This window comes from Salvelinus sp. IW2-2015, linkage group LG4p (genome assembly GCF_002910315.2).
Source record: "Salvelinus sp. IW2-2015 linkage group LG4p, ASM291031v2, whole genome shotgun sequence".
Lineage (NCBI taxonomy): Eukaryota > Metazoa > Chordata > Actinopteri > Salmoniformes > Salmonidae > Salvelinus > Salvelinus sp. IW2-2015.
The window spans coordinates 8,749,461-8,762,593 of NC_036841.1; the positions used below are offsets into that span (position 1 = coordinate 8,749,461).

The window sequence follows — 13,133 nt, forward strand, 5'->3', positions numbered from 1 at the left end:
CTGGTATGCATACACTATAAACTCTTGTTTTGTTGTAGTCTTTATTTTCCCACTCAAAACAATCAAAGGTTCGCTATAGTGATGAAAACGTGACTGGCAAAACGCTGGACAGCGCCCGTGGTTCGAACCCCTTTGCAGAGGTAGAGAATGTTTCTGATAGAGAAAGTGTTCGAAGTAACCACTGAGCTACACCAGCGCAGTATGTTGTATGGTAAATGCGTTTATTATACATAAACCGCGAGGTCGTCCACATCCTGTTTCAATACATTGTACATGCTACTCCATGTTTAAAAATGGATAGCAAGAATGTGACTCAGAAAATAAAATATGAGTCTTTGAACTATAGAACATAATCTATTTGATAAAATGTATGTTACTCCACACATTTCTTCATAATGCTTGTTGTGGATTGTTGTCTCATGTGTGTATATTATCAGTGGCAGTGCTAGCTTGTATGGCTCCCTGGGCGAACCACCCCTTCAACATTCTGCACTAACTGTTTTTATTCAGACATTTGAAACAACACAAATAAATAATCATAACATTTAAAACGATATAAATATAAAAATATATATATAAATAAGACACATAAATATAAAAAAGAAGTAACAAAGACAAATTTCGAGCACTCGAGCATCAATACATTACCCATCTCCCAACACTGTCAACCAAGAGTCATGACTAAACCAATTCACCTTGGTGGTGTGCAGACTGGTTTTATATTATTCTTAATGATTTCGCACAAACCAGAAAAAAATGCAACAATATGTCTGTGAATCTATATATTCACAGTATTATGAATGAATTGTGGTTTATTTGGTAGCATTTCATAGTGTGAGGGATTTTACTAATTGCATTAGTACTGTACAAAGTTAGAGATGCGCTATTTGATAGATTCCCCCGCTCCCCCTACCTCGGGCTTCCAGTGGGGAGACCTGAGGTCAACCTACCCCCCTCCCCATCTTGTACTTCTGAGTGGGAGACCTTCCCAGGCAGTAGCCTGCCTAGCTCACAAACTACAATCAGGGTGCCCACTCCGACAAGGTTAATTGACCCACACGGTGAGGTCAGGTCAGAAAATCGATCGCGCAAATGTCACCATTCCGAATGTTTTTGTGCGGGCGCCCCGTACCGCCCCCGACGAGACGCCACCCCATGTCGCCTATGTCTAAATCCGCCGCTGGATTATGTTAGAACAGACTKGAGTCACTGAGGTTGTCTGTTTGAGAGTGAGGGATTCACTAGACCTATATGGCAAGATTTACAATAATCTACTCAACAGAAAATCACTCCAAATGTTGATTGTTTTATTTTAAATTAGGCCACAGGAAGGCTAAATATTTATATTTCATTTTTATTTTTCATGTCATGAATTGTACAGAGTATCCTAATTCAGACAGAGTTGAGCTTCAGCTTGTAAGGGTAGGTTGTGCATTCAGGAGAGGATCTTCCATAGTGACATGAATACCACAGGCCATAGCAGGGTGGGAGCTTGATGCAACATCCACCCCATGGTAGAGCAAGGTTTGATGTGTTCTGGGGAGAGGAAGGTTATTGTGTTCATTAACATGTACAAATTCATCCACTTGATGAATATTGTCAGGATGAGTTCTCTCTTCAGCAGTGGGCCTAATCTGTGTTCCTGTTATATAGTGGACATTGGTGTTTTTTCCACTCAGCTATCATCGTTTGTTTTTATCCACCTAATTTCATCAAGCTTTTAGGGCTGCATTGCAACTTTCCCCAGTCATATGTGCCTTTTGACAATACATAGGAATGCATGCAGGTCATGTTAGATTTCAGAAATATATTTGAAATAGAGATCTTATGAACTTTGTCCATAAGACTGGAACAGCATTTTTTTTAAATCCACTGACATACATTTTTGTCTTATTATACAATGTCATAACGTAGCTGGCATTGCTTCAAAAGGCATATACAGGTAACTGCCAAAATAAAGGAAACACCAACATAAAGTGTCTTGAGGGCATTCGGCCATCACGAGCCAGAACAGCTTTAATGCACCTTGGCATAGATTCTGTAAGTGTTTGGAACTCTATTGGAGGGATGTGACACCATTATTCCATGAGAAATTCCATAATTTGGTGTTTTGTTGGTGGTGGTGGTAAACGCTGTCTCAAGCGCCGCTCCAGAATCTCCCATAGGTGTCCAATTGGGTTGAGATCTGATGACTGAGACGGCCATGGCATATGGCTTACATCGTTTTCATGTTCATCAAACCATTCGGTGACCACTCGTGCCCTGTGGATGGGGGCATAGCCATGGTAGCCAAAATAATGTCCTGCGCAGCAATTCTATACATGACCCTAAGCATGATGGGATGATAATTGCTTAATTAACTCAGAAACCACACCTGTTTGGAAGCACCTGCTTTCAATATACTTTGTATCCCTCATTTACTCAAGTGTTTCAATTATTTTGGCAGTTACCTGTAGGTCAATAAGTAATTTCACCTGTATTTATCTATTCTTTTGATTGATACTCACGTTTTTTGTGGGGGTTCATGTAGTTTATAGTGATGTTCTTCCTCTCTTCTCTACGTTTCCGTATCAAAGTACAGTTATAACTCTTTGTCTCGTTGGAATGAGTTAGGGCATGGCCAATGAGAATAAGCTGACACCGACCTTTTGCTGTAATGTGAAAGGTTGAGTCATTTGTCATCTGAAAGTTTTTGTAAGAGCTCCCCAACAGGACCCCGTCCTCTGTGGTGAGGAAGTCACAATCAAAGGGCGGTGAATCTGGACATGGTGGGTACTCGCATTCCAACATGAGGCTGTTGTTTTCAGTGATACAGGCAGTAAGTTTTCCAAAATCGCCTTTCTTCTCTGGTGAACAGGTGACTGAAAGTACAAGACATACAAAGACTTACAATATTGCTTCATTTGGTTTTAATAACAACTCCATGTATTGATACAGTAAAAGGTTAAAGGGACATTTCACTCATAAATGAAAGTTTGTCCGATGTTTTTAGACCTCAAAAGTAGACTAATGTTGAGATACATACAGTACCAGTAAAAAGTTTGGACACACCTACTCATTCAATGTTTTTTATTTGTACTATTTTCTACATTGTAGAATAATAGTGAAGACATCAAAACTATGAAATAACACATATGGAATCATGGAGTAACCAAAAAAGTGTTAAACACTTACAAAGTAGCCACCCTTTGCATTGATGACAGCTTTGCACACTCTTGCATTCTCTTAGCCAGCTTCACCTGGAATGCTTTTCCAACAGTCTTGAAGGAGTTCCCACATATGCTAAGCACTTGTTGGCTGCTTTTCCTTCACTCTGCGGTCCAACTCATCCCAAACCATCTCAATTGGGTTGAGGTCAGGTCATCTGATACAGTACTCCATCACTCTCCTTGGTCAAATAGCCCTTACACAGCCTGGAGGTGTGTTTTGGGTCATTGTCCTGTTGAAAAACTAATTATATTCCCACTAAGCGCAAACCAGATGGGATGGCGTATCACTGCAGAATGCTGTGGTAGCCATGCTGGTTAAGTGTGCCTTGAATTCAAAAAAAAATCACAGACAGTGTCACCAGCAAAGCACCCCACACCTCCTCCTCCATGCTTCACGGTGGGAACCACACATGCAGAGATCATCCGTTCACCTACTCTGCGTCTCACACAAACATGGCGTTTGGAATAAAAAATCTCAAATTTGGACTCATCAGACCAACAGACAGATTTCCACCGGTTCTAATGTCCATTGCTTGTGTTTCTTGGCCCAAGCAAGTCTCTTCTTATTGGTGTCCTTTACTAGTGGTTTCTTTGCAGCAATTCAACCAGGGGGCTCCTAAGTGGTGCAGTGGTCTAAGGCCCTGCATCTCAGTGCTAGAGGTGTCACTACAGACCCTGGTTCAATCCTGGGCTGTATTACAACCGGCTGTGATCTGTAGTCCCATAGGGTGGCGCACAATTGGCCTAGCATCGTCCGGGTTTGGCTGATGTAGGCTGTCATTGTAAAATAAGAATTTGTTTGTAACTGACTTGCCTAGTTAAATTAAATTTAAAAATGAAGGTCTGATTCACACAGTCTCCTCTGAACATTTGATGTTGAGATGTGTCTGTTAACTTGAAATCTGTGAAGCATTTATTTGGGATGCAATTTCTGAGGCTGGTAACTCTAATGAACTTATCCTCTGCAGCAGAGGTAACTCTGGGTCTTCCTTTCCTGTGGAGAGCCAGTTTCATCTTAGCTCTTGATGGTTTTTGCTACTGCACTTGAAGAAACTTTCCGGATTGACTGACCTTCATGTCTTAAAGTAATGATGGACTGTCATTTCTCTTTGCTTATTTGAGCTGTTCTTGCCTTAATATGGACTTGGTCTTCTGTATACCACCCTTATCTTGTCACAACACAACTTATTGGCTCAAACGCATTAAGAAGGAAAGAAATTCCAGAAATTAACATTGAACTAGGCATACCTGTTAATTGAAATGCATTTCAGGTGACTACCTCATGATGCTGGTTGAGAGAATGCCAAGAGTGTGCAAAGCTGTCATCAAGGCAGGGGGTGGCTACTTTGAAGAATCTAAAATATATTTTGATTTGTTTAACACTTTTTTGGTTACTACATGATTCCATATTTATTATTTCATAAACTCAGCAAAAAAAGAAACGTCCTCTCACTGTCAACTGCGTTTATTTTCAGCAAACTTAACGTGTAAATATTTGTATGAACATAACAAGATTCAACAACTGAGACATAAACTGAAATATAAATAGAATAATGTGTCCCTGAACAAAGGGGGGGGGTCAAAATCAAAAATAACAGTCAGTATCTTGTGTGGCCACCAGCTGCATTAAGTACTGCAGTGCATCTCCTCCTCATGGACTGCACCAGATTTGCCAGTTCTTGCTGTGAGATGTTACCCCACTCTTCCACCAAGGCACCTGCAAGTTCCCGGACATTTCTAGCCCTCACCCTCCGATCCAACAGGTCCCAGACGTGCTCAATGGGATTGAGATCCGGGCTCTTCGCTGGCCATGGCAGAACACTGACATTCCTGTCTTGCAGGAAATCATGCACAGAACGAGCAGTATGGCTGGTGGCATTGTCATGCTGGAGGGTCATGTCAGGATGAGCCTGCAGGAAGGRTACCACATGAGGGAGGAGGATGTCTTCCCTGTAACGCACAGCATTGAGATTGCCTGCAATGACAACAAGCTCAGTCCGATGATGCTGTGACACACCGCCTCAGACCATGACGGACCCTCCACCAGAGTACAGGCCTCCGTGTAACGCTCGTTCCTTCGACGATAAACCCGAATGCGACCTTCACCCCTGGTGAGACAAAACCGCGACTCGTCAGTGAAGAGCACTTTTTGCCWGTCCTGTCTGGTCCAGCGACGGTGGGTTTGTGCCCATAGGCGACGTTGTTGCCGGGGATGTCTGGTGAGGACTTGCCTTACAACAGGCCTATAAGCGCTCAGTCCAGCCTCTCTCAGCCTATTGCGGATAGTCTGAGCACTGATGGAGGGATTGTGCGTTCCTGGTGTAACTCGGGCAGTTGTTGTTGCCATCCTGTACCTGTCCCGGTGTGATGTTCGGATGTACCGATCCTGTGCAGGTGTTGTTACACGTGGTTTGCCATTGCGAGGACAATCAGCTGTCCGTCCTGTCTCCCTGTAGCGCTGTCTTAGGCGTATCACAGTACGAACATTGCAATTTATTGCCCTGGCCACATCTGCAGTCCTCATGCCTCCTTGCAGCATGCCTAAGGCACATTCACACAGATCAGCAGGGACCCTGGACATCTTTCTTTTGGTGTTTTTCAGAGTCAGTAGAAAGGCCTCTTTAGTGTCCTAAGTTTTCAGAACTGTGACCTTAATTTCCTACCGTCTGTAAGCTGTTAGCGTCTTAACGACCGTTCCACAGGTGCACGTTCATGTCACGCCCTGACCTTAGAGAGCCTTTTTATGTCTCTATTTGGTTTGGTCAGGGTGTGATTTGGGGTGGGCATTCTGTGTTTTGTTTTCTATGTTTCTTTATTTCTATGTTTTGGCCGGGTATGGTTCTCAATCAGGGACAGCTGTCTATCGTTGTCTCTGATTGGGAACCATACTTAGGTATCCCTTTTTCCCTCCTTTCAGTGTGGTAAGTTATCTTTGTTAGTGGCACTATAGCCCTGTAAGCTTCACGGTTGTTTCTTTCGTTTGTTGTTTTGTTGGCGACATTTTAAATAAAAAGGAAAATGTACGCGTACCACGCTGCACCTTGGTCTTCTTCCAGCATCGGCCGTGGCAGTTCATTAATTGTTTATGGTTCATTGAACAAGCATGGGAAACAGTATTCAAACCCTTTACAATGAAGATCTGTGAAGTTATTTGGATTTTTACGAATTAGCTTTGAAAGAAAGGGTCCTGAAAAAGGGACAGTTTAGTTTTGATGTCGTCTTCACTACTATTCTACAATGTAGAAAATGTAAAAATAAAGAAAAACCCTGGAATGAGTAGGTGTGTCCAAACCTTTGACTGGTACTATATATTATTTCAAATGAATTCCATTGTGAGTACTATGTACACTGTTTCAAATTGACGGGTGGTTTTGGTCTCACCCCTGTCAAGTACGTTAAAACATGGTCATCTTTAGTATCAACACGATCCACTAGAAGTGAACTCCTCAGCTTTGAAGACGTCTTCACTATTATTGTACAATGTAGAAAATGGTATAAAAAAAGAAAACCCTTGAATGAGTAGGTGTGTCCAAACCTTTGACTGGTACTCCATGTCAACAACCTAGACCATCTGTTGTGTAGATCCAGCTATATGCCTCAATCTCAAACGAATGGAAAAGATAAGCACCATCTAATTCTCTGGTTTTATTCGGTGCCTATCTTTTCCACTCACTTAGGGTGGAAGCATATAGGTGGATCTACACTCAGCCAATGTTGTGGGAAAGGGTTTTGTCTTGACGTTAGACTACTTTGGAGGTCTGAAAACGTCTGACAAACTTTGATTTGAAAGTGTAATGTTCCTTTAAGAGAATGTAACATAAACAGTGCTTCATCACATTACTTGTTATAGTGTGCATGTGTAAGCCTGACATTTCTATTAGCTCCCACATAGGTATAAATGTGATGCAAAGAGAACGTATGTATCTTTATATGAAATAAAGTCTTTATATGAATTTAACAAGTGGAGAAAAAAGAAAAGCATGACAAAGTCCAACATGCATCTAGCGAGGTAATTCAATCAGCAGACAGATTTGATTACAGGGATTCTCCTGATTTATGAGCTTGTTGTGCGTGCAGCACTGGTCTGGAGCTTCCTAGCTTACCCACCCAGAAACAGGAAGAGAAGTGTTGTGGAAAAGAGGAACATGTTCCCGACGCCCCAGTGTTGCTCTGCGGGAGATAAAACACACTGGTTCTGAATTCCAACTCGAGACTCACCTCTAGGAACTCCCTGTAGATCTGAACTCTGAAACAATTGAATAGGTCTGAGTATGGGGCACCATTTCCATAATCTTGCAACCTTTCGGTTACTAGTCCTGAAATTGTTTGGTGAAATATGCATAAAAGGAGAGTAACTGCCCATAATTCTGAACTTTTGGATAGTTTTAGTTCCAATTTTGATCATCATGATTTAGTGACTGCCAAGAAAATATATTGATCTACATGGATCTTTAAAGACAGACTAACTTTCTGTTTTGTCTGCGCCGAGATAAGTATGGTTGCATTAATCTTTTTGCAGGCAGTTGTGTTCTTTTGATGAATGTATTAGCAATTTTGACGGTATAATATAGTTTAGATTAATGTATTTGTGTTTTGAGAAGGGAACTACGTTTTGAAAATACATTTATTGTTTTGCAAGAGGCAACAGTGTCCCCTGTCTTGTGGACTCTTTTGAAAATCGACAACATTGTTCCAAAATAACTTTTGGTCAGAATACAGTTGATTTCCTTTTACCCTTAAAAACAGTAACCACTGAATTGGGTGTGATATTCTTATCCATTGGTCTTCAAATCATTCAAGAATTCCTGCCATTGTTTATCTAATCGGGATTAAATAGACGGGTAGTCAAAAGGCACTAGAAACTGTAAAATATGTTGTTAAAAAAATGACCAGAGCTGGGAAGCTTGTTACCAGTGAATATCTCCATGTCTTTACCCATTTGAGGATTTTAAAATTGAAATATAGATATCCATGACTTGTATTTAGTACTTGTACAGCATCTCTGAAAAGCATGTTTTCCATAGTATTATGATCCCAAAGAGTACATGTCAACATGTTGTATTGTTTAGAATTTGGCTAGAGTGTTTCCAAGACAGTTCCTCCATTCAACAGGTTTATTTCCATGCAATATTTCAAATGTCTTATCTTACCGTTGTCACTGTTGACTGTATTTCAGGGTTGTCTTCGATGTTCATGTGGTTCTTGCTTCAGCAATGGCAATATAAGAGCACATAAATCTGAGAATCACTGTTGTAGGTTGGGCAGGGCACAAATGAAGAGAGCAGGAGGAAAAATAAGAGGAGGGGGGATGGGGTTTAAAGAGCTACTGTCCAATCAAGTGGGCTTGAGTTGCATCTTCTCTGAGCAAAAAAACAGGATGTATTGTATTGACATCTAAAGTGGAGTGTGATTGAATACTCTTTCTTGATATCAGCTCATCAGGTACACTTGTTAACCCATAACAAGGACGTTTTTAATTTCCCCATTGTTAGGTCATGACGAGTCTTGCTGCTCTTCAAAAGTAGTGTTTTTCACAGCGTACTCATATGTTCATAATTCTCAGTATAAGTTTTGATATATTTCGTGAGCTGTGTTGTCAACAACAGGGCTCTATTGTATATGTTTTGTGGGTGTATATGTTTGTGTTCTCGATTGTTCTGTTACTCGACTACATCTTTCCATGCCTTGTCCACACCATTAGCTCAATAAATTATTAGGAGAAATTCATAATGGAGATTATAGCCAGGACTCATTATGGGTTTGATCAGTACAGGACACATCCCCTTGTTGATGGAATTTAGAGTGAGTGGATTTCCTGGATCCCATTCCCTGATGAGAAATAAAGAGAACCACGCCTTTATTATTACTACAGGGGGTCCATGATGATTACAGATGGAGGAAGAAAAAAGATGAGAACCTGCAAAATTGAGAAAGAGCATTGGCCCACACACCTTTGTATATTTGGCAACACCGATTAACAGCACATTGTATTTGTTAAGATTCAGAGAGCTGCAATAATTTGTTTCAGAAGGGATAGTTTTTTTGCCCTTTGATGTGGTCTAGAACAGTGGTTCTCAACCTTTTTTGTTTACTATACCCCCAATCACATATTTCTCTGCTCGTAAGTCTTCCCAAGTACCCCCTGTGGATAGGCCAGGTACCCACATGGGTACTAGTACCCCAGGATGAGACCCACTGTCTTACATAACACATAGCCTTTCAATATTCACCTTGTCTCCTGAGCCTGCACTTTGGAACTCATTGCTTGCCACAGTGTGACAAAACTGTCTGGGAAAAATTCTCAAGAATAGGGCTATAATGGAAAACTTTAATTCCAGTTACATATTTTACTTTAGAGCTTGAAATGTGTCTCAGGGGTTACAGGTGTGACTTCTGTGAATGTAATTCTTCTTATATCTGCAGAGGAGTAAATACAATGATAGATAGATACATGTAAGGAATGAATGCTTTAACAAACTGACCAGCATTTAGGTAAAAGGAATATTGACTCAGTTAAATAAAATAATTTATAGTACATGTCTAGTATATGGGTCAGCTATAAAAGATGACCAATAATTCTAGATTTAAAATAGGACAGCAGCTTGTGACCCCTACTTGCAAGGGAAGACATATTCCGTCTCTGCCTGGTCACCTGAATAAAACCATAAGACAGGTAAGTCTCTGTAAATGAACACAAGTTTACCAAACGTTACTAAAAAGAGGGAAAAATACATCTTGGGGAGGGATAGATATTAATTTACTTGGATGGTAGACGTCGTAGATCTTGACCACCACTGGCTTTAGATTTTGTACTGGGAGCTCCTGTATGATGTCCAGGGTGTGGTTGAAAGGTAGGAATAGGTCACAATTATTTAAACGCTCTATGCAGAAGTGTAATTTCAGTTTTTCTGACTGAAGGACATTCTACACAAATAATTTCAGAGTAGAGATATGTCACGACAAGTACATCAAAATATATAGTACCAGTCAAAAGTTTGGACAAACCTACTCATTCAAGAGTTATGCTTTATTTTTTAAATATTTTCTACATTGTACATGAAAACATGGAGCAACCAAAAATGTGTTAAACAAATCAAAATATATTTTAGATTTTTCAAAGGAGCCACCCTTTGCCTTGACAGTTTTGCACACACTTGGCATTCTCTTAACCAGCTTCACCTGGAATTCTTGTCCAACAGTCTTGAAGGAGTTCCCACATATGCTGAGCACTTGTTGGCCGTTTTTCCTTCACTCTACGGTCCAACTCATCCCAAACCATCTCAATTGGGTTGAGGTCAGGTGTTTCTGGATGCCAGGTCATCTGATACAGCACTCTATCACTCTCCTTCTTGGTCAAATAGCCCTTACACAGCCTGGAGGTGTGTTGGGTCATTGTCCTGTTCAATTTTTTTTTGTCCCAATAGGTGCAAACCAGATGGGATGCTGTATCGCTGCAGAATGCTGTGGTAGCCATGCTGGTTAAGTGTGCCTTAAATTCTAAATAAATCAGACAGTGTCACAAGCAAAGTACCCCCTTACCATCACACCTCCTCCTCCATGCTTCACGGTGGGAACCACACATGCAGAGATCATCCATTCACCTACTCTGCGTCTCACAAAGACATGGCGGTTGGAACCAAAAATCTCAAATTTGGACTCATCAGACCAAATGACAGATTTCCACCGGTCTAATGTCCATTGCTCGTGTTTCTGGGCGCAAGCAAGTCTTCTTATTGGTGTCCTTTACTAGTGGTTTCTTTGCAGCAATTCAACCATGAAGGACTGATTCACAGTCTCCTCTGAACTGTCATCAAGGCAAAGGGTGGCTACATTGAAGAATTCAAATTAGTTTAACACTTTTTTGGTTACCACATTATTCCATATGTGTTTTTTCATAGTTTTGATGTCTTCACTATTATTCTACAATGTAGAAAATGTAAAAATAAAGAAAAACTCTGGAATGAGTAGGTGTTCCAAACGTTTGACTGGTACTGTTATATATTATTCAAATTCATTCCATTGTGAGTAATCAAATTCAAATCAAATGTATTTATATAGCCCTTCTTACATCAGCTGATATCTCAAAGTGCTGTACAGAAACCCAGCCTAAAACCCCAAACAGCAAGCAATGCAAGTGTAGAAGCACGGTGGCTAGGAAAAACTTCATAGAAAGGCCAAAACCTAGGAAGAAACCTAGAGAGGAACCAGGCTTTGAGGGGTGGCCAGTCCTCTTCTGGCTGTGCCGGGTGGAGATTATAACAGAACATGGCCAAGATGTTCAAATGTTCATAAATGACCAGCATGGTTAAATAATAATAATCCAAGTAGTTGTCGAGGGTGCAACAAGTCAGAACCTCAGGAGTAAATGTCAGTTGGCTTTTCATAGCCGATCATTGAGAGTATCTCTACCGCTCCTGCTGTCTCTAGAGAGTTGAAAACAGCAGGTCTGGGACAGGTAGCACGTCCGGTGACAGGTAAGGGTTCCATAGCCGCAGGCAGAACAGTTGAAACTGGAGCAGCAGCCACGGCCAGGTGGTGGGGACAGCAAGGAGTCATCATGCCAGGTAGTCCTGAGGCATGGTCCTAGGGCTCAGGTCCTCCGAGAGAGAGAGAAAGAAAAGAGAATTAGAGAGAGTATACTTAAATTCACACAGGACACCGGATAAGACAGGAGAAAGTACTCCAGATATAACAGACTGACCCTAGCCCCCCGACACATAAACTACTGCAGCATAAATACTGGAGGCTGAGACAGGAGGGGTCAGGAGACACTGTGGCCCCATCCGATGATACCCCAGACAGGGCCAAACAGGCAGGATATAACCCCACCCACTTTGCCAAAGCACAGCCCCACACCACTAGAGGGATATCTTCAACCACAAACTTACCATCCTGAGACAAGGCCGAGTATACCCACAAAGATCTCTGCCACGGCACAACCCAAGGGGGGGGCGCCAACCCAGACAGGAAGATCACGTCAGCGACTCAACACACTCAAGTGACGCACCCCTCCTAGGGACGGGATGGAAGAGCACCAGTAAGCCAGTGAGTACTATGTACACTGTTTCAAACTGAAGCGGGTGGTTTTGGTCTCACCCCTGTCAAGTACGTTAAAACATGGTCATCTTTAGTATCAACACGATCCACTAGAAGTGAACTCCTCAGCTTTGAAGACAAGCCGTTCACTGATTATTCATATTGCATGGACAAAAACGTTCAGTTTCAGAAAGGTTCACAGATGAAAGAGGAAAGAGCTACATGGAAAAGGTCACAGGTAACACCATAAATGTATGTTATCAACATAAAACTCACCCTCCCCAAAGACTCTGGGTCTGGAGCAAACCCAGACAGCATTTTCAAATCCACTATAATCATATTGGTGGTCAGCTCCTTTCCATAATATCTATGAAAGAAAAGAGGCCCCTGACATCAAGGTTAGATTTTGACAAGTGCTTGTAATAATCAAATGAATGGATACTTTGATTATTTTGGCCATAAAAAGACCAGATCTGTTTTATTACTGTTACTGATCCAAGCCTAGCTACAAATTAGAAGTGAAATAATCTATACATAGGCATAATGAAGCCAAGTGATTTGGGTCAAGTCTATTCTGTAAGACATGCTCCATAATAACACTTTGGAGTGTCATTAATAAACGTATTGAAATAATTATCCTGTAAATGTGTCATTCATTCTTACTGAGACTGGAGTTTCAGCGTGACTCTGGGTCTCAAAGAGTTGCTGTTGCAGTCCACCTCTGGAGTCACCTGGATACTGAGCGTTGTGCTGTCAGTAGGAGTAGGGATGTTGTAGTGGAGCGCCACCTGGGAAAGAGGGAAGAAGTAGTCAGGGGAACAAGGTTGCCTAAAAATAAAAAAATTATAAAATAGGGAAAAAATTACAATTTCATAAACTAGAAATCAA

General features: G+C 41.3%; 1 long non-coding RNA gene across 1 annotated transcript; it reads right to left on the reverse strand.

Moving 5' to 3' along the window:
* Positions 1-1,360: 1,360 nt before the first annotated feature.
* On the reverse strand, positions 1,361-8,466 carry LOC111960088 (uncharacterized). Its single transcript, XR_002876767.2, has 4 exons — positions 8,360-8,466; positions 7,317-7,379; positions 2,508-2,861; positions 1,361-1,536 (listed from the first exon to the last, which is right to left on the reverse strand). It is a non-coding gene; the product is annotated as an uncharacterized lncRNA (long non-coding RNA).
* Positions 8,467-13,133: the final 4,667 nt, after the last annotated feature.